We start from the raw sequence: 23,294 nt of genomic DNA, 5'->3' as shown, positions 1-23,294 counted from the left end.
CAGGTGCTCTGCCTACAATTTTATTGTTCACTATTTTGTCTACTCTGAGGAACCTGGCTCTGGCCTCAGGGGTTTGTGATAGCAACTCTGCTCCAACTCAAGCTGGGTACACACTAGGTCGACGGACACATAAAAATCATCTGTCCAATGTGCCGGGCCTAACGTCATTACTGGGCAGTCATATAAATTTGCGCGTCCATTTGAGCTGTCACTTATCGGCGGGTCCCTGCTGCATATTTACGGGCCAACCGTACACACCAGCTAATGATCGATATATAATGTCAGTTGTGTGCGATGCAGTCATGAAATACAGAAATTGTCTCTCTGAATAACAAAGTTCTTCCTCATTTAGCATAAACAGAGACCTCAGTACCTTGTCTTACTAATTACTAATGGTTTATGATATGCCGCTTAATACGACTTGAAAACAATGTACTTGCAATATCCATACATGATTAGATGACTAATATACTTTCAAACATATTTGATACTAGCTGGGATTCCTGGTTGCCCAGGTTGAAGACTGGACCCTGAAGTACACCTGTAGCCTATATTTTTTTACATTGTCCTCGCTTATAACCCCATTTCATTGATTCTGAAAAGTACCCCACTGTTTGCTAACATGCATGCAAACAGTGGCGTAACTACTGTGGGTGCAAGGGTTGTGGCTGCTATGGTGCCTGAACTGCCACTGTGGGATGCCGCTCTCCTGCACCCAGTCACGCACACAAGGTGGGCTGGTCCAGTCAGGGCCGTCGAGGGGGACCGGGTGTCAGTGTTGTTGATTCAGTGCTGGCAGGCAGTCATGAAAAGACAGTGCTGCTGGTCACGAGGCAATCAGCAGTGGCAGCTCCCGACTGGCTGCTGGTCCGCGAGCTCCGACTGCCGCCAGATTCAAATTGCACCAGTGCTGTCTGTCCATGTCTGCCGTGGCCTGCCAGTGCACCACCAGAAATCCACACCTGCTGGCTGCTCATGGCACACAGGGGGTGTAAAGAGGCTGCTGGGGGGTACGGGGAGGTGAGTTGCTGGGGGGCATAATGTGTAGGGGGTACTACTATTGTGTGGCATAATGTATTATATGGGGCACTACTACTATGTGGCATGATCTGTAAATGGCATTATTGCATGGTATAGTAAGGGGCATTACTGTGTATTGTAAGGGGAATTACTGTTGTGGCATAATGTGTAAGGGGCACTGCTGCTGAATGGCATAATGTGTATAAGTGATTCTACTGTGTGGCATAACCCAAATGGGGTGTGTGTGGCATAACATGAACGGGCTCTGTGTGGGGGCAAATGTATGTGGGTTTTTTTACATCGGGGGGTGGGGGGGCTTTTAAGATCTTGCTATGTGGTTCACAAAGTTCTAGTTTCGCCCTTGCATGCAAACACAGAGGCTCTGGATTTAACATGATCTTGCATGAGTCATTAAGTTTGCTCAGACTGAGGTAAAAGGCTACTTTTGTAGCTTTCTCACAGGTTTTTGACAGACTGCCAATTTCCACTGGAGCCAGCCCTGGAACCTTTAATTTAAGAGTGTCTACATTTTTAAGAATTGTGTTACAGTGTGTGGAACTGATGACCTAGGCAAAAACCTAATCCTGATCAAACTAACCACCATGCCAAATTTGGTGGAGCTAGGTCCAAAACTCTGGCCATACATAAAGGACAAACCTACAGACAGATGTGCTTCTCGCTTATTATATAGATTTTTCCAGTTACCAAGAATTACTTAGAAGGACTACCTATAATATTACTATTTTGTGACAACAGTGGCGTCACAAGGGGGTGTGGGCCACACCTGGGTATCACCCACTGAGGGATGACACCAAGGTGCAGACTCCCCCTCAGTGACTGGAGCCGGGTGCTGCACTGTAGTATTAAGTGCAGTATTCGGCTCCTGACACTGTGAGGGAGCCAGTATTGCACACAGGGCAGTCTTCACCTCCTGCACCCCTGCACATCCCCCGGTAAGAAGCACAGGGGTTTTTGCTACGTGGCCATGCCCCCTTCCCGCATGGCCATGTCCCCAGCCCATGAGGCCACGCCCTGTTTTCGGTGGTGCACGCCCCGCCACGCACACAGCGTCCCTCACCAACACCGGGTGACACCGCGGGGAGGGACGCCACTGTGTGACACTTTATGTGTCATGTAATATACAAGTCTTTTTGTGCTTTCATCCTTACATAATATTAAAAGTTATGTTTTAATTACTAAAACATTTTAAACTAAGAATGCCCCCCCAAAATCCAGAGGTGTGTGTATCATTACCAGAGATGAGTGGTTCAGTTTTTCTGAAAACTGAACACACCTGGACTTGGGTATTCCGATGAGAACCAAGGAGCTCTTTCAGACCCGCTCGCTAGATGAGTTCGCTCGCACCCTGCATATGCAAATCCAGCGTACGCTCAGCAAGGCAGGCGATCGCACGACAAGGCATTAGCATGCCCACTAAGTCTTGGCGTGCGATCACTTTGTATATGCAGACGCCCACCAGCCATTCATAAGACGCCCACTTGCGCACGTCATCTCCTGGAAGTGATTGAAACCATTGGTACATCGAGCACCATCGGATGCGATTGCAGCGCTTGAGGTTGACTATACCCTTCCGCAAGTACTGCGATCACTTCAGTGTGTATTTCAACCAAGTGATGTGTACTATGACGCTGCCTTTTAATTATGCACGCCTCTGAAACGTCGTTGAGACACTCAGGCACGCACCTCCACTCCCCCATTTTTAGTGGACTGCCTCTGTCACCATCCACAAATGGCTTCTCTTGTCATTCACTCTGCTGTCTATGTGCAGCGAGCGATCGCTTCCCAACCGTTTGCACTGGTTTGCGCATGCGCATTGCAATGCATATGCATGCGCAGATTGCAAATATCGGCCAGCTACGAGCAATCGCATCCTAGCGAACGGGTCTGACTCAGCTCCCAAGTCCCATCTCGGGTAATTTTGCATCAAAATGATGCAAAACATCATTCTCCCAGAAATCTTGGATCTCGCGTGTTTTGGATTGCATATAAGGGATAAATTTACTAATATTCGAGATTGGTCGAGATGACCATCTTGGGTGATTAATTCATTTTTTTTCTCGCTTGCAAATGTACTAAAGGTAAAGTCGGCTGAGTTAGAGAGAGATTTCTCTCATCTCACTCGTAAAACTCGGGTGAGATAGCTCAAGCCTTGAGTTCTCATTATTGTTACTGTATCAACATGCTGATGTGTGTTGATACAGAGTATCCGGGCCCCTCTGGATTACTGCGGAGAACATCGTGGGCCAAAAGGTGAGTATTGGAGATATTTTTTTCCAGGTGCTTCCATTGGATACCGTATGTTGACAAGGGGACGTGAACATCTGGTACCAGGTGAGTATGTACGTGTGTGTATGTATGTAATAATATTTTATTTTGACGGTGTGTGTTGTGTTCTATTTACACATTTCTTTACAGGTGAACTACACGTACCATTGAGCCCTTAATGCCCTGCATGCTGGTACTTGTGGTTCTCCAAGTACCAACATGCGGGGGAGGCTTGCTGGGACCTGTAGTTCCACTGTAAACACAATTATGAAAATTCTAATTTTTACACTACACCTAACAGTATCAACCCGCCACCCACCGCACCCAGGGGTGGCGGGGATAGCACCGGGCTATCAGTGTAGGCCAGGGGTGCCCTGGAGAGGGCTCCCCTTTATTAGAGGGGTCCCCAACTCCCAAGGGATCCCTGGCCTGGGCTGACTAGTAGTCAGGGCTAATGCTGCGGCTTGGGGGCCCGGTGAAAGGGCACCCCTGGCTGTGGCATCAGTCCCCCATTAGAAAGGGTCCAGGGCTGGTTTTAAATATACAGGGTACCTCACGCCAATTTTTTTCTCCGTATATTTAAAATCAGCTCTGTCCCTGCTGCCTGGTGCTGGTTCTTAAATTACAGTGGAACTCAACACATTTTTTTCCCTGTAATGTTAAGAACCAGGACTGGCTGGCAAGTTCGGGGCAGGTTAGTGTTTTGGAGGGGGACCTCACGTAATTTTTTGTTACAATTAACCCGTTTATTACAGGCACAACAAGAGCAGCTTACACATATCTCACTGATATGTGCAGGCTGCTTGCTATGGAGAGTGGTGCTAAGAGAAATCACTGCAATCTCGGGTGATATAACTCACTTGAGCTTGCTTTAAAATCACACGAGAATCTCGATCTACATCACCGTTGGAAAACTCGTTTTCAACAAATTGCCTGTTGATAAATGTGGTTAAAAAAAAAGTAAAAAAATCACCCGTTCAGGCAAGTTATGCCGAGATGACTCACTTTGAAAATCGGGTCAATCCCGATTCTTAGTAAATTCACCCCTAAGAGTCCCTACCTTGTGATCAGGCACCATTTCTCACAGGAGAGTGGAAGGAGAGTGTGTGGGCTGTGCATAAAAAATGCATTTAGGATGCCATTGGTGCACCATTAGGGCAGAGAGAGTTGTAGTAGGTAGATGGAGTGGGTGGGAAGGGTGACTGCAGGCATCTTTGTCACTGTGTATGTGTATATTTGTTTGTTAGACACATACTGCAAACAGACTATTGTGTGTGGTGCTGCAAAATAGGCTCTTTATTGTTTGCTAAAAGTGAACTTAGGGCTTGATTCAGAATTGTACAGTATTACACAGTCATAGGGAGGTGGCTGGGCAATACCGTACAACTAATATGCTAAAGCCTGCAGGAGACATCTAAGGGAAAAAGCCCGGCCAGTCGCCTTCGCAGCATCGAATCAACATTACAACCATCGGTCACAATGTTTCAAGCTTACTCAGACTGGCCTCCTCCTGCCACTTGCGAGGCCAGAAGTTTGCATCCTATGACGCAGACCCTGGCCTCGACACTCCCAGAAGACAGGAATGGCATGCTTCTGTTTCCCGGAAACGCTCAAAATGGAGGCTCGGGGGCACTGCGTGCTAACAAGCAGCACTTGTTCTGCACATGCGCAGACCCATAAATATCAGATATGTACATAAACCATTGGGTTTCACAAGGAAATCTACACTGCAGTATATATATATATAGTCGGGTCCATAAATATTGGGACATTGACAGAATTTTCAGATTTTGGCCTCTATTCACCACCACAATGGTTTTGAAATGAAACAAACAAGATGTGCTTTAACTGCAGACTTTCAGATTTAATTTGAGGGTAATTACATCCAAATCAGGTGAACGGTGTAGGAATTACAACGGTTTCTATATGTGCCTCCCACTTTTTAAGGGGCCAAAAGTAATGGGACTACCAACTCAAAAGCTATTTCATGGACAGATGTGGGCTATTCCCTCGTTATTTCATTATCAATTAAGTGGGTAAAAGGTCTGGAGTTGATTCTAGGTGTGACATTTGCATTTGGAATCAGTTGCTGTCAACTCTCAATATGAGATCCAAAGAGCTGTCACTATCAGTGAAGCAAGCCATCATTAGGCTGAAAAATTAAAACAAACCCATCAGAGAGATAGCAAAAACATTAGGTGTGGCCAAATCAACTGTTTGGAACATTCTTAAAAAGAAAGAACGCACCGGAGAGCTCAGCAACACCAAAAGACCCGGAAGACCACGGAAAACAACTGTGGTGGATGACAAAATAATTATTTCCCTGGTGAAGAAACACCCCTTCACAACAGTTGGCCAAATCAAGAACACTCTCCAGGAGGTAGATGTATATGTGTCAAAGTCAACAATCAAGAGAATACTTCACAAGAGTGAATATAGAGGGTTCACCACAAGATGCAAACCATTGGTGAGCCACAAAAACAGGAAGACCAGATTAGAGTTTGCCAAACAACATCTAAAAAAGTAATTACAGTTCTGGAACAACATCCTATTGACAGATGAGACAAAGATCAACTTGTACCAGAGTGATGGGAAGAGAAGAGAAGGAAAGGAACTGCTCATGATCCAAAACATACCACCTCATCAGTGAAGCATGGTGGTGGTAGTGTCATGGCGTGGGCATGTATGGCTGCCAATGGAACTGGTTCCCTTGTATTTATTGATGATGTGACTGCTGACAAAAGCAGCAGAATTAATTCTGAAGTGTTTCGGGCAATATTATATGCTCATATTCAGTCAAATGCTTCAGAACTCATTGGACAGCGCTTCACAGTGCAGATGGACAATGACCCGAAGCATACTGCAAAAGCAACCAAAGAGTTTTTTAAGGCTAAAAAGTGGAATATTATGCAATGGCCAAGTCAGTCCCCTGACCTGAATTCGATTGAGCATGCATTTCACTTGATGAAGACAAAACTGAAGGGAAAATGCCCCAAGAACAAGCAAGAACTGAAGACAATGGCAGTAGAGGCCTGGCAGAGCATCACCAGGGATGAAACCCAGCGTCTGGTGATGTCTATGCGTTCCAGACTTCAGGCTGTAATTGCCTGCAAAGGATTTGCAACAAAGTATTAAAAAGTGAAAGTTAGATTTAGGATTGTTTAGTTTGTCCCATTACTTTTGGCCCCTTAAAAAGTGTGAGGCACATATAGAAACCATTGTAATTCCTTCAGCGTTCACCTGATTTGGATGTAATTACCCTCAAATTAAATCTGAAAGTCTGCAGTTAAATCACATCTTGTTTGTTTCATTTCAAAGCCATTGTGGTGGTGAATAGAGGACAAAATATGAAAATTCTGTCAATGTCCCAATATTTATGGACCTGACTGTATATATATATATATATATTGTTTGTCACTTGTAAATGAGGGCAGCGACAGTTGATTTCAATATTATTTGTATAAAAATATATTGTGCTGTGTGTGAGCGTGCTGCACCCAATGAAGACCTCTTTTTTATATATAAAAATAATAATTGAAAAAAAATGTGTTTTCTTCTGTTGTCTAAAAAACCCTGTAGTATTTTCTATTTCAATTGAAATTGTATTTTTAAAAAAAAAAAATGTGTTATTAAGATGCAGCGTATATTACTAATACTGTATTATATTACTGTCCCCATCATCTGCACTCCAAAATATTTATTGCAAAGGAGACCTTTTCTGTTCCTGGTGTGTAAAGAAAATGCCAGTCTTTTGTAATCGAATGTAAAGACAGGCTCGCACCTAGGGGGGGCTAGAGGTGCCGGGGGGGTGAAAAATCTGACTCGGCCATCTGAAAATGGCCGCCCCCAAAGAGGAGAAAAATTCTAGAGGTCCTTACTGGACCTCTAGTGTCTGTCTCCTCCTTGGCGGCGGCCATTTTTGGATGGCCGTTTTCAGCAGATTCCATGTGGACTAGCCGTCCGCATGGACTCTGCTGAAAACGGCCATCCAAAAATGGCCGCCGCCAAGGAAGAGACAGATGCTAGAGGTCCTACTGGACCTCTAGTGTCTGTTAGCAGAGCGCAATGCACACAGCGTTCCCGGAAGTGCCGGGAACGCTGGCGCTGCAGGGAGAGGATATTGAGAGCTGCATCTTCTCCATTCAAACCCCCCTGGAAACGAGCATTAACCCCATGGCAACGAGCATGTAACTCCTGGCAACGAGCATGAAACCCCTGGCAACGAGCATGGAACCCCTGGTAACAAGCATGAAATCCCCTGACAACAAGCATGAAACCCCCTGGCAACGAGCATAAACCCCATGGCAACAAGCATGTAACTCCTGGCAACGAGCATGAAACCCCTGGCAACGAGCATGGAACCCCTGGTAACAAGCATAAATACCCTGACAACAAGCATGAAACCCCCTGGCAACAAGCATGTAACCCCTGGCAACGGGCATGAAACCCCATGGCAACCAGCATGTAACCCCTGGCAACGAGCATAAACCCCCTGGCAACGAGCAGGTAATTTTAAGTAATTAGAAGCACTACTGTGGGGCATAAAATGGTGTCGGGCAAATATGTAAGTGGCACTTTGGTAATAGGCATTACAGTGTGTGGCATAATGTGTAATGGGCATTATGGTGTGTGGAATAATGTAAGTCACTATACCAGGGACGTCTGAGTATTGCACTGCCTCATTGAGGAGCAAGGACAAACTCCAGGTATATGAAGGGAGGGGGCGCAAAATTGCTGCCTTGCACCGGATGACAGATATCCTAGTTTCGGCCCTGGTAAAGATTTGCAATAGTATGTTTTTTCAGTGGCAGCTACTGTGTGCGGTGGTTTCCCCATCATCTGCACCCCAAATCAATTATTGCAAAGAAGTCATTTTCTTTTCCTGGCATGTAAAAAAGTTGCCACCCTTTTATAAACAAATTACAACATGTGTATAGTGTTTTTGTGATGCAGCATATATTACTATACTTACAGGGGTATTCAATATGGGAGCGAAAAGTCCGTGCTGGACTTTTCGCTTCACATCGGAGATTTTCCTAGGATAAAGTATCAGGCGCGCGCCCGCTTTATCCCCGTATTCAATTTGAAAGCTATGAAAACAGGACCCGGCGAATTAGGATCTGCGAAAGAAAACGAAATTGTCCTTGAATAAATTGTATAAATTGACCCCCTAAAACTGTAAAAACATGGGGGATCACTATGGGTACCCCCGTTTTAGCCTGCAAATGAAAGTCGGGGATTTAATTAGCGGCTGCAGGTGTTTTTTCAGAAGTGCAGAAGAGCACTTAGTTTTTTTTTTTTTTTTTTTTAAGTTTTCCCATCAAATTTGGGGTACATGAAAATGGGTACTAGCATATTTTTAAGTCCCTAAAGTCTTTATTTAAAAATTCTGCAAATATGCACCTGCCGCTAATAGCCTATTCTAGAATACACCTGCCGCATACTTGCAGAATAGCCCTGAACCTATTTCCCTATTCTTAAACACTTTTTTCCCATTTTTTTTTTTCGCCCCAAATTTTCAATAATTTTTTTGGGGTGTCCCTATTTTTTTTTAAAACTTTTTTTGACACAGTTTATTTTAAAATGACATTCCCAGGGATGCAGGCTATTTTTTTTAAGCCTGCACCCCTAAACCCCAATTCTGCACTTTTTTTCGCCACCTATTCAGTGGTGAAAAGTTATCCCTGTTTTTTTTCTAAGACTTTTCGAACCTGCGAGTACGGTGTAAAACCAAAACCAGCGAAAATGACGTCATCGGTGCGAAATTATCGCAAAAACTGACTTTTCGCTCCATATTGAATACCCTTGTAAGTGCTTAGTGGATGTTATCATGTCCCCATCAGCTGCACATTAAAAATCATAAGTGGAAAAAAACTTTTTTTTGCTGGTGTCAAAAAACATCTCAAGCTTTTTAATAAAACTGCATGGTAAAGGAAACAGTCCATCCTTTCCCTACAGTATCTCACTGTATTTTCACTTGTTGTGGTGGCAGTTAAGTTCAACTACAGTAGATTTACTCCTGACACTGTGAGCCTGATTCAGAGATGTATGCTAACCCGATGGTTAGTGCACATCTCTGATGTTTGGAGGACTGCACATGTGTGGTAGGTGTACTGCTCATGTGTAGCCCTCCGACTTCAAGCCCGCTCACAGTGTGTCCCAGCCGCAGCCTGATTGACAGGCTACAGCATTTGGGAGGTGGAGCGGGGACGTTCCCTGGCAGCGTTGTAGGAGGGGCAAGGCCAGGGTCTGCATGGGTGCATGCAGACTTCTTGGTCTCGCAAGCTGCCAGGACCCGGCCAGGCTGCGGGAAGCTTTAGCTCCCGCAGTCTGGCAAATAAAACATCGGTCGCGATTGTTTCGATGGTAACCCCAGGTTGTGACCTGGGTCGCAGTGCTGCGATCATGCAAATGCAGCAAGGAGGTGCATTTACATTTTAAATGGATGGAATTGCGCAGCCGCTTGTGTGCAGCTGTGCAATTTCGTCCATCTCTGAATAAGTCCCTGTAATCCTAAAGAAACCTCCTTCCACCATTTTTGAACTCTCTGCAAATGTGAGCATGCTACTGTGGAAGTGCAACTGTTATGAATTTAAGATTAGATTCACCACTGAGTAGCTATAGTGCTGTAGTTATGACTGTCGGGGTACCCCTAAGAATGATGTCCAACAACAGCCTTGAGGCCTGGTAATGTTCATCTTTGGCTGAGTAGCACCCTTGGGGGCTGGTGCTGCTTGGCTTGGTGCAGCCTTGGCCTAATAGCAGCCTTGAGGGCTAGTAGCGCTTGGCAAGGAGTGGCCTTTGGGCCATGTAGCAGCCTTGAGGGCTGGTAGACCTTGGCAGGGTGCAGGCTTTGGGCCATGTAGCAGCCTTGAGGGCTGGTAGTGCTTGGCAAGGTGCGGTCTTTGTGCCGTTTAGCAGGACGCAGAGTTGCATCTGCAAAAAGATGCAGAAGTGTGACTTGTGCCGCTGAGATGACACAAGCGGCAGGAGACACTGGACTGCGGCATGTGCCACCGAGATGACAAAAACGGCAGGAGACACTGGAGCGCAGCTTGAGTTGCCGAGATGACACAGCGGCAGGAGACACTGGAGTGTGGCTTGTGTAGCAAGGGATGACAGAAGTGGCAGGTGGCACTGGAGTGTGACTTGTGCCACTGAGATGACACAAGCGGCAGGAGACACTGAATTATGGCCTGTGCCCCCAAGATGACACAAGCCTCAGGCAGGAGGGTGGATTGCATAGGCAGGAGATGCTGGATTGTGGCCTGTGACGCCGGGATGACACAGACGGCAGGAGACACTGGAGTGCAGCTAGTGCCGCAGAGATGACATGAATGGTAGGATACACTTGAGATAGGCTGAGGTACAATACACTCGACTTGACAGGATGCAAACACCAGAACCGGAAACACGTAAAACGCTATCACCGGCATCCGAGCAACGCATTAACAGAAAAGAAATAGAAGGAGTAACCAATCCAGTCCTGGCAGAGATGACGTATAGCTAGAGGGATGAATTAATTGACAGTATGATAACCGTCTTCCAGCAACAGGCCTAAGGGAACTGTCGGGAGCACCGTTGTCCAACAAGATGTGGCGGATTGTGACAGTACCCCCCTTGACGAGGGGTTAACAAACCCCTAGCTCCAGGTTTCTCCGGGAAGCTCTGATCTTATCAAGTCAGGCGCATGCAAAGATCTCACGGGAACCCAGGACCGCTCTTGTGATCCATACACCTTCCAATGAACCAGGAACTGAAGACCGCCACGTGAAAACCTGGAATCCAAGATTCTCTCGATAATAAGTTCTGAGGACAGGTGAAGGTTTGAATGACCATTTGGAGCCAAACCTGGAAGAAGAGAACACCAGTTTGAGCAAGGAGCAGTGAAATGTGTTATTGATCTTGAGGGCGTTAGATAATTTAGCGCCGGTATCAGCGCCGGTATCAGTTAAACAAATATCCCCCTCGTCCTCTTGCACTTCCTCGGTGGCATCCTCAATTTATGCACATGAGTAAAACATAGCGCACCATACAGTATAAACAATATAATTATTTATTTTATTGATGGCGCAGCTGTATTCCTGCGTGGACTAAAGCCACAGGGCTTATATATGCACATGAGCAAAACAAAGCGCACCAAACAGTACAAACAATACAATAATGTTTTTTATGGTGCAGCTGTATTCCTTCACGGACTAGAACCACAGGGTTTATATATGCACATGAGCAAAACAAAGCGCACCAAACAGTACAAACAATACAATAATGTTTTTTATAGCACAGCTGTATTCCTTCGTGGACTGGAACCACAGGGTTTATATATGCACATGAGCAAAACAAAGCGCACCAAACAGTACAAACAATACAATAATGTTTTTCATGGTACAGCTGTATTCCTTCGTGGACTGGAACCACAGGGTTTATATATGCACATGAGCAAAACAAAGCGCACAAAACAGTACTAACAATACAATTATTTATTTTTTGATGGTGCAGCTGTATTCCTGCGTGGACTGGAGCCACAAGGCTTATATATACACGTGAGCAAAGCAAATTGCACAAAACAGTACAAACAAGACAACATTTTTTTTGGTGGCGCAGCTGTATTCCTGCTCGACTAGAGTCACAGGGCTTATATATACACGCGAGCAAAGTGCATAAAGCAGTACAAACAATACACATTTTTTCTTTATATGGCGCAGCTGTATTTCTGCGTTGACTGGAGCCACAGGTCTTTATATATGCACGTGAGTAAAACAAAGCCCACCAAACAGTACAAACAATAAAAACATTTGTTTTTATGGCGCCCCTCTATTCCTGTGTGGACACAGCTATAAAGCACTTCCCTATATACACATTAACTAAGCAGCACTGCCTATACAGTAGAATACAGCACAGCAGCATGCATATGTATATATATACATATATATATATATATATATATATATATACATATTAGTACAGCACAGCTTATATAACAGAGATAAGCACAGCATACAGCAGCGTGCAGGGGACTTTTAAGAGAGGAAGGGGCCTGTGTGCAGCTTCCGTTTGGGCCCCTTCCTCTCTGTCAGCGAAGGAGATTCTGGCACACCGTACACGCATTATAAATATGCCCCTCGCAGTGTGCTTAACAAGGAAATGGTGCTGATTCCCATCCGCGGCGCCTTATATAGAATCCAGAACCCGCGAGAATCTGACGCCGTGAGGATAACGTTTTACCTCCACCACTTGCGTCCACCTCTGAATCAGGCCCATTATGTCAAACATGCACAGTTCCACTAGGAGACACGTTATACATCATCTGTCCTAGTTTCTTTTATAGGGTAATACCAGGAGCACAGAAAAACAACTACATGATAATATGATCATGTTCAGTATACATACCATATTGTAATTATAGTCTGGTATGTCAACCTAGATCGTATCATATATGACAAGCTGAGATGCACTTTTATATTATTGGGACCTTGGCCATACATTCTATGGGAAACCATGATAAGTTTTAAGCTTAGTTTCATGCTCTGTATATTACTTGTGACATAGGGGCCTATTCATCAACACTAAAATAACTGTGTTATGGACATTTTCCTTAATTACCGTTTTTTTAGTATTCATTAACACACTTAACACAGGAAATATCACTGATATCTCCTGGTTAAGTCAGCCTGCGTTAATTTCCACACTCCCCATACATTAGTATGGGGATATGGAAATTATGCTATTCATCAAATTCCGAAAATTATGTATTTTCAGAATTTGATGGTGTTACTATACGCCACTCTCAGGTGGCGTATAGCAGGTTACACTTACCTGCTGTCAGTTTGAGCAGGTCCTCCTTGGCTCGGTCTGTCGCTCCCTGGTTCCTCCTCCGGCTCCGGCTGCTGCTCTGATACTGTGTTCTCCAAGCAGAACACAGTAAAGTTTTAAAAAAAAAAGACGTGTTTTTTTTTCAAACTTTACTGTGTTCTGCCGGGAGAACAGCGGGCCTAATTCAGAGCCGCTCGTTCGCTCTGACCGAGGTTCAGACAACTGCACATGCGTATGGTTCGCAATGCGCATGCACAAACCAGTCATTGTGGTCGGAAATCGTGCGCTCGTAAAACAATGAGGGGCTGCTAATTTGATTGACAGAATGTACCGTTTGTGGGTGGTAACAGGGGAAGGTGCTTGAAAACGGGGGAGTGGAGATCTGAACGCAGGCGTGCCTAACGGTCAAAACGGCGTTTAATGGGAGTGCCATAATTAGTAAAGGAGCGTCATCGACCACGTCACTTGGTTGTCTTTTAGCCTGAACTGCTTGCAGTGATAGCGGGAAGTAAATCCTACCACAAGCACTGCGAGCAGTTCAGATGCCTTTCGATGTTCCCGATTAATCTAATAAATAACGGAGATGACGTGTGATGCGAACGGCAAAGAGGCGTCTTTACAAAATAGCAAGCGCATTTTTCGAACGCTCGCTCAGACATAGAGGCGTCAACACACCGCAAAGAGCGAGCGCTCAATTTAAATATCTGGCCCCTTATTAAGAACGAGCGTCCGCAACTAGCGTCCGGGTCTGAATCAGGCCCTGTGTCAGAACAGCAGACGGAGCCGGAGGCGGCTGCAGCGGCCAGGTAGCTGGGGGATAGGGAGCTGAGCGGAGGAGGGGGGGTTGGGGTGGACAGAATTACAGCAGCTGTAGGTAGTGCTGCGCATGTGCTGCTTTTTCGAATGTATCAGCGCATGCGCAGCACTAATTACAGCTGCGGTAAGTTACAGCAGGCAGGGGAAAGTATCTATTTCCAAAAATGCTGTCATCGCAAAAATGACAGCTTTTCGGAATAGATACTTATGGAGAGGAGGAATGATGAATTCCTCTGGTAATTAGGTAGAACTCCATGCGAGTTCTAAACCTAATTACCTCCATCGAATTTTTAGTAAGATGAATAGGCCCCATAATGTTGATACTTTCACAGATTAGAGTTAGGACTATCCAATTACTGGAAACAGCTGTAAGTGGCAGATGGATTACTCATATAACTGTGAATTAATGCAAATTCGAAGTAACTTTTATCAGATAACTTTACTGATTTTATTGTCTCTCGCATTTGTCATTTCCTCACACACTGTCTCGCTGCTATCAAAAATGCCCTTGGCCTATCAGTCCTCTGGCTCCTATTGTCTCTTTTTACCCCTCCCTTTAGGAAATAAACTCTCATAGGCAGGGTCCTCTACCCTATGTCTCATGTCTGTCCACTCTTTGTCTTCCTCATGTATCCGGGCATATATTACACTGAATTGGTTTTGTATGAGGTTTGCTAAATCTGCATTCTTTCACCCTTTTCTGCATAAATGTCTGTCAAGCCTGTCTTCCATGGGCACGATTCAATTGAGCGTGATGTAAATAGCGCCGGGAGATAGCTCCAGGAGCTATTCAATTCATTGCGATGTTAGGTCGGGGAAGGCTCATTCTCACGCCTTAATCAGGGTGTTTAGGCGCGAGAACGGGCATACCCCGACCTAACTTCCCGGCGCGATGCTGTTTTCCCAGCGCTAAGGGCAGAAAACAACCTCGCGCTGGGACTTTTGTCGGATTTCTGCTCGCATCCCTGGAGGGGTGTGAGAAGAAATCCTTAGTCGGGTTTAGCAGCGCGGTGTATTGAATAGCTCCGGGAGCTCACTCCCGGCGCTATTCACATCGCGTAGAATAGAATCATGTCCCATGAGAGCCCCAGTGACTGCCATAAACGGCAGAGAGTATTAGTGACCACCATTTAATACAGAGAGCATCAGTGATCACCATAAAATACAGAGCATCAGTGACCACCATACAATACAGAGAGCATCAGGATCCACCATAGAATAGAGAGCATCAGTGACTGCCATATAATACATAGAACATCAATGACTGCCATAACATCTCATTGTTCACCATTTAATACAGACAGCCTCAGTAACTGCCATGTAACAAAGATATAATCAGTGATTGCCATATAATACAGATAGCATCAATGACTGCCATGTAATACAGAGAACATTTACAGTGTTCACCGTATAATACAGACAGCATCAGTAACTGCCATATAATACAGAGGCAATCAGTGACCACCATATAATACAGAGAGCGTCAGTGACCTTCATACAATTATTAATATAGTTATGTCAGGTGCTGACATCTATATTTAATCACTGGACATTAAAAAAATTCTGATTACTCTGAACTGTAAATGATTGTTACATCAAGCTGTTTGCAGAACTGCTATATAATAACATCAGTTATCTGCAATTTTTTTGCAGGATTTCCTGCTAAATTTATTTGGTAAATATGACCCTAATTACATCATTAACTGACATGTACATTTAATCACTGAACATTAAAAAATCTAACTATTCTGAACTGTAGATAAATTAATTGCACATTAAGCAGGACCAGGGCTCCAAATAACAATTGGGCCAATGACTTAAATCATGCATCTCATTGGTATTTTGCTCTATATATAATGTCCTACAGCAACAGCTATTCACAAGAGCTACAACATATAGAAGTGGCCATTTCTCCATACATACAGTGAAAATCATACAGTGTACTTCTATGCCTTATATTATATCAGCATACAGAACAGAAGACGTGGTACTATGTAGTTTCACATACAGTATATACATAGGAAGGGCAAAAAAAAATGAGAATTGCAACCAGCACAGCAAGCAAAACACTGTGACATGATCCTGAGAAAAACAAACCTTACTCAGCATCATTAAATACAGTGAGAATTAAATGTACGTAAATCTCTATGGGCCAAATGTAATAGGGTGAGAGTTTAGCAGCGAGACTCTCATACGAATACATTGATCAAGTTGTATTTTCAATACAGGAAATACCTGGATGAGAGTTTAAATCTTAAAAGTTTTTTGACTCTGAAAAACATGCACGTTTGCATGTTCTGTGACTTTATTACATTGGCTGAGTTTAAAAATGTACGAGTTTTCTCTCACTTTTTCTAAACTCTCACCCTATTACTTTTGGCCCTATATCTGGTTTGGATAGAACACATGTGCTTGAGATGAGTAAGAGGAAGTGTAAACCGATAGAAATTGCAGGATTGTTAGCCATAGAATGGATTTAGTTTGTGGGTGGGGGTGTGTTTAGGGGATGAAGAGGGCACTCGACCGTATAGTGTTTGTAGCAGGGATCTGCCTCTTTTTTTGTTTGTTTTCCCTCCCTCCTTTCCCTGTTTTTTATCTTCGCTGTCTGTCAACCTCTTTGCAGCAGGAATGAACAGCAGTCCAGTAGTCATTTTGCTGTCCTACACATTCCGGTGTGCTCCCTTTCATTACACGGATTAGGCTGATTTCACCCTACTGAGGTCACGATATGCATCCACTGACACTGATTCCTGGCCTGGCATACTGGCTAGACTGCATAAGCTGAGGCTTAAGGGGGGTATCCACTAGACGATAAAGTTGAACGATTGAACGATAATGATAAAATCGTTCGATTATCGTTCAAACATCGTTCGAACATCGTTTGCAAATCATGCAGTAATTGTTTCTAACGATGTACGATGCGCACTCCCGCTGGTCGTTTGATCGTCTCCTCCATCGACTGAACATGCAGGTCAATTTCACTTGATTGCCTACAAATCATTTACACATCGTTTACACATCGTTTACACATCGTTCACGCTGAACGATCAAACGATGAACCACTGTCTGCCCACTATAGCTGAAAGCTCTCAATCACAACATAGTTTATTGTTAGATCTTTTGCAAATCGTTTGCAAATCTTTTGCAAATCGTTAGCAAATCTTTTGCAAATCTTTTGCAAATTGTTCAGAGTTGAAGATTATATTTCAAGGGAAACTTCAAGGGAAAATCGTTAAGAGGTTGGACAGGGATAAAATCGTCTAGTGGATGCCCCCCATAACTCAGGTGGCCAGCACTGCCCAACATTGTGACCGATGGTTGCGATGGTGATCCCAGGCTGTGACCTCAGTCGCAGCGCTGGGATTGCAGATGCAGCAGGAGGTGTCAGATACTTCCTGCTGCATTGGCATTTTAGCAAGGACAGAATTGCAAAGCTGCTAGTTTGCAGCTTTACAATTCAGTCCTCTGCTGAATTACCCCCTTAGTGATCTGGACACATTTTCCCTCTGTTGCTTTGTCTCCCACTCTCCACCTATGAGCATAAGAAAGAAAATGATTATCACATCACAATAGTACTGTCATTTAACTGCTTGATGAGTAGCTTGCAATCAATTGTAATTTTAGATGTTCTTTACTTTTGCCAATCTTAGGGGTATATTTACTAAAGTGAGAGTTTTTAGGAGTGGAGATGTTGCCCATAGCAACCAATAAGATTCTAGCTAGTATCTTCTAGAAGGTGCTAGTTAAATGTTAAATAGAAAATGATTGGTTGCTATGGGCAACATCTCCATTTCTAAAAACTCTCACTTTGGTAAATATACCCCTTAGGATCTGACATACAGTAATTGGACAGGTTCAGTTAGCTGTGAGGTTTCATCACTCAATGTCACACCACAGGATATTAGTGTAGGGTAGCCTTGCTTAGTTTTGCTCATCTACCATATCCATATCAAAAGTAAGTTAGCAAATGCCAGAAAGGCTGATGGGCTCAGGGCCACCTTGAGGAGTGCAGCTGCACAGGGCAGATGTCACCTTCTGGACTTCGGAGGTGTCCCCCCCCCCCTGTCGGAGATCATGGTATGAGCTCAGGGGAGGGAAGGGGTGGCGGCTGTGAAGGACCGTGCCGTGAGGCCAGGCCAGGAACAGATGGGACTGTGCCGTGGGGCCAGGCCTACGTGACTCACTCCACTCACCTTTGAAACGTAAACACGCCCTCTTTGCAAGCGCGTGCGCCTAAGGAGGGCGCACAGCTAATTCAATCTCCCCTTCTTATCCTAACAGTACGGAAAGGTGAGGAAACATAAAGGGATCTCTGTGTCAGGATTTAATGAGAGGTTGATTGAGATTTTAAAGTTTTATCATCATCTGAGTTGGCAATATGGACTAACCATAATTTTATATTACTAGTGGTTAGTATAGCAAAAAATATATTTTGCGACAGTTATTGGTTTGGTCTGCCTAGTGTCAGTAGCAGAATGTCTATGTTGCATAGAGTGAGAAACATAATAACCATTCCTATTGAGTCCTATTTGTGCCCTTTATGTGATATACCATATGACATACAGTTTTGTAAAATGTCACATGGAGAATAGCAGGAGCATATCTCTAGGCTAGTGGGAGCCTATCTCTGGGCTAGTGGGAGCCTATCTCTGGGCTAGTGGGAGCCTATTTCTGGGCTAGTGGGAGCCTATCTCTGGGCTAGTGGGAGCCTATCTCTGGACTAATGGGAGCCTATCTCTGGGCTAGTGGGAGCCTATCTCTGGGCTAGTGGGAGCCTATGTTGGTTATCTCTAATTACCACATTGCTTTTGCATTTTCTAAGTAGTGATAAACGAATTGTAAATAATCAGTGAAAGCATAGTAAATACCCATATTGTGTGCTGTGTAATAGGTTCTGAGAGTTCGGAACCAGCCTGATTTAGGCAACTTCACTGCTACATTTAAAGCGAACTCATCGAAATCATGGCCTATTACATACACTCCATTATGCAGAAAGTTTACATAAATTATCAAATTATACTGGTTTATCTTTTTAATAAATAACATTAACTGTGCAACTGTAACATTTCTCCATAAGAAATATTGGCTTGTCACTTTTCACGACACTGCAAACAAGATATGGCTATATTATAACTAATAAGCTGACAAATATCTCGGTTAATTGAGTATATGGAGGAATATACATCCAAATTAGATCTATTTGCTGTGGGAGGTTTTTGTAGAGACACAATTGTTCTTGTATACACAAATCAGTAAAACATACAGCGATCATTAAAACATACAGGAAAAAACATAGATTTGACCTTTTTTGGATCTTTAATTACAGGAAACTCATATTTATTCACATTAATAAAAGACAAACTTATTTAAAATGTGCACCTTTAACTACCACGGAATTCTATTTATTAAGAATATTTATTTTATTGTTTCCTGTCAATAAAAAATATGTGTTTATAAGGCACAACATGTGGTCCACAGCGCCGTACAGAGGGTGCACAACAAGACAGTACATGGTTACACAGTACACCATAAGCTGATGAGTTCACCGAGGGAGAAAAGAGCACAGGGGCTAGTACAGAGCCCTGTGGGACACCCACAGGGAGGGTGGATGGAGGGGAGGTGGAACCAGAGGCAGAAACAGAGGAGCAGATGGTGAGATAGGAGTTGAACCAGGAGAGAACAGTGTCGGAGAGACCAGAGGTCTGGAGTGGGCACAGCGGGAGAGGGTGATCTACAGTGTCAAAGGCCACAGAGAGGTCCAAGAGGATGAGCAGGGAGAAGTGGCCCTATGATTTGGCCAAATAAAGATCGTTGGGGACTTTAGTCAGGGCAATTTTAGTTAAGTAGAGGGGGTGAAAGCCATATTGGAGAGTATCAAGGATGGAGATGTCAGACAGGAAACAGGTGAGATGAGGCAAGATGAGCTGGAGATGGTAGTTAAAGAGTGATTATTCAGTCACGGGATGAAAGTCCAGGGTTTTTCCCTGCATCCCTGGTGGCTGTGGATGCAGGGGTAATGGGTTAAATGAAGAATTAATATTGTTTTTCACAATGGAACTACAGGTACCAGCAAGCCTGCCCTTTGGCACTTGTAGAACTACAAGTGCCAGCAGGCCGGTGGCACCTGTATCCTCACTAAAAAAAATATTAAACAAACCACAGTACACACACCGAATATTGTAAATCTTTATTACACATTCATTGATACACTCACTCACTCACTCACACTTCATAATTACCTACTCCCTGAAGGAGGTCAGTCCTCTTCTACAAGTAGATGTCCGAAGTCTTGGTAAAATTAAAACAACAACTGAGGCAGTGCCCACTGCAACTCGAAATAACTTAAGGTACAGTAATTGCGGTCATCTCCATATAATGGAGATGCTAGTTTCCATGGCTGCGGGCACTCTCAGTCAATGAGCAACTGGTTTCCATGGCAGCAGCCTCTGATTGGCTGATGGCAGCAGCCACTGATTGACCGAGAGTGCCAGCTGCAGCAATAGACTGCAGTGTATCAGCGGTCACCGATGGATTTTGGCTGTGGGTGGTCAGACCGGTAACCTAGGACTTGCTTTACAATCACTGGTCACCGATCTAACCCCCCTCAGCCAACATCCGTCGGTGACCGCTGATACACTGCAGGGACTTGAATGATACTGGCCCGGTTTTCACTGATTACCGTCATCTGTGGGGACTAGCGGCATGCACCATAGCAACTTCAGGGCTCAAGAGTGCTTGATTAAATTTGACTAGCATCACCCATGCCCTCTGAAATATTGCTGGATGAGCATTGATTTTATCAGGAACTTTTTCTACTAAACTTACCATCAAAGACTTTCAGATATTTTACCCATTCAATCCCTATCCCTCGTCTTCCCACATTATCCTCTTGTATTGTGTCAACCATGTCTGTTGCACCCCTAAATGTTTTATGTTGCTTCATCCATTTTGCTCATATCACACAATTTTCTCATGAAAACCTTTATTTGCCACAAAGTGTTATTCACATTACAGGTTGAGTCTCCCATATCCAAAATGCTTGGGACCAGAGGTATTTTGGATATCGGAATATTCCGTATTTTGGAATAATTGCATACCATATTGAAATGTCTTAGGTATACGGCCCAAATCTAAACACAGAATGCATTTATGATTTATATACACCTTATACGCACAGCCTGAAGGTAATTTTTTACAATATTTTCAATAATTTTGTGGCTCAAACAAAGTTTGTGTAAATACATGAAATTCATTTATGTATCATATATACCTTATACACACAGCCTATAGGTCATTTTATACATTATTTTTTAATAATTTTGTGCCTTAAACAAAGTTTGTGTGCATTGAACCATCAAAAATCAAAGTTTTCACTATCTCAGTCATGCTAAAAATATTCCGTATTTCGGAATATTTGGATATGGGAGACTCAACCTGTATTTAATTAGTTACATTTTGCAAAATACATCTATTTTCACTAGTGTAATTAGGTGAGCATTATCTGCTTTTCATTTTTAGCCATATTTTTAATTAGGAGGGTGGTGATCTCCAGTGGTATAGCGGCTCCCACATCCGTTACCTCAATCACCGATTTACGTGCACCCACCACCCCCCTGTCTTTTTCAAAATCTGTTAACTTCTTAAAAAAGTCATAAACCCCCAATCTGCCATTTTCAGATATGATCCTCACTAGCTCTATTATAAAGAATTATGTGCCCACTTCATTACAGACAGCTGAAACTCCTCCCACATCTTTATTACATTGTCCTAATGGGTGTTTGAGTTGCTCTGACCAATGGTGGAGCTTGCAAGTGGTGAGCCCAGGTGCAAAAATATGCCTTGGGCCCCCCTCCTCCTGCCCACTGGGAGAAATAGTGGGTTATGGGGAGAGGTAGTTGGTGACGGAGAGATGCAGTGAGTAACAGAGGAAGGCAGAGGGTGACAGGAGGCAGAGGGTAACAGGGGGAAGCAGTGGGTGGCAGGGAGAGACAGAAGGTGACTGGGGAGGCAGTGGGAGACAGGGGTGATGAGTAGGCAGTAAGCAGTAGGGAAAAGCAGAGGGTGGCATGAAGAGGCACAGGATAACTGGGAAGGAAGAGGGTGATGGGAAGGCATTGGGTGGTAGGCAGGGCCAGAGGGTGGCAGGGAGAGACAGTGGCTAACTAGGGAGGCAGTGTGTGACAGGTAGACATGGTGGGTGGAAGGAAGAGGCAGTGGGTGAAAGGGAGAGTCAGAGGGTGTTTAATCTGTGTCACCTGTCACCTTTTATGTTTAATGTATGCTAATTAATTTAGGTCACATCCCTCCTTACATGTTTAACTTGTGCCCCCTGTCCCCCCTTATATATTTATTGTAGTTGTGATTCCTCCCACCCCTTTCACTTACCTTGCTCCTGTTATGTCCCATTTGCTCATGTTGCCAGTGGAGGCTCCAGGATGTCTGTGATGTAAGAACTGCTTCACAGTAAAACAGTTCTTCCTTTTTTGACTCCTCTTCAAGTTGTTGGCGAGGGTTGGGGGATGAAGCCAATTTCTCACACTCACAGGTTGCCGGCACAGTGAGTGGTAGAGGAGACCGGGTTGGGTAGAGATGGCAGGCAGGGCTGGCAGTGGCAGGGTGTACTGTGGGTCAGCCCTACCTCCTTAAGGTAAGGGGCAAGCTGCACTGCAGATCCCTCAGCAGTGGGGCCGACCAACCATACTCCCTGCCAGCTGAACGACCATTTTGAGGAATGTTGAACTGGCCCAGGGGAAGACTCATTGCTGATTCGAACATCCGGCAGCCGTGGCCCTTAGTCCACAAGGGCCCTGGTGCACCACACTGGCTTCTCCGCCAGTAGTTCCACTCCAGGCTGTGGCATCATTGGCCATGCACCTGTGTATGACTCCAATCCACACAGTTCATTTTAGCAAGCAATACTGCCTATACTGTATGTTAGTTATAGTCTGCCTCATTAGTTAGATAAGCTCATTATTTATATGGCACCTTACAAAGTAAACAAACATTAAAAAGTGCAAACATAAGAAAATAGTTCAAGGCACTTACAGTACAAAACAGTGTACTGTAGAATAGAACATAGGATACAAGCTATATAAACATTACAGCATATGCTGTCAAAATAGCACTTCCCTCCAAACCTGTTGCAGAATAGTAAATGACCATTATCAACATATTTATTTATGTATAAATACATCTGTTATTTCATGTATATTATTCAGCTCAGTAAAATACAGATTTTAATGCAAATTAATTTCAAACACTGGGTTACCTCGCTCTGTAAGGGATCCTAACATGTCTGCACCATGAGATCCTAGAGCAGGGGCTGCATGGTCACTACTACTAGTGGAGAAACACAGAGG

This window comes from Taudactylus pleione, unplaced genomic scaffold (genome assembly GCF_031769625.1).
Source record: "Taudactylus pleione unplaced genomic scaffold, aTauple2 ptg000111l, whole genome shotgun sequence".
NCBI classification, from domain to species: Eukaryota; Metazoa; Chordata; class Amphibia; order Anura; family Myobatrachidae; genus Taudactylus; species Taudactylus pleione.
Note: the sequence above shows the minus strand (reverse complement) of the source record.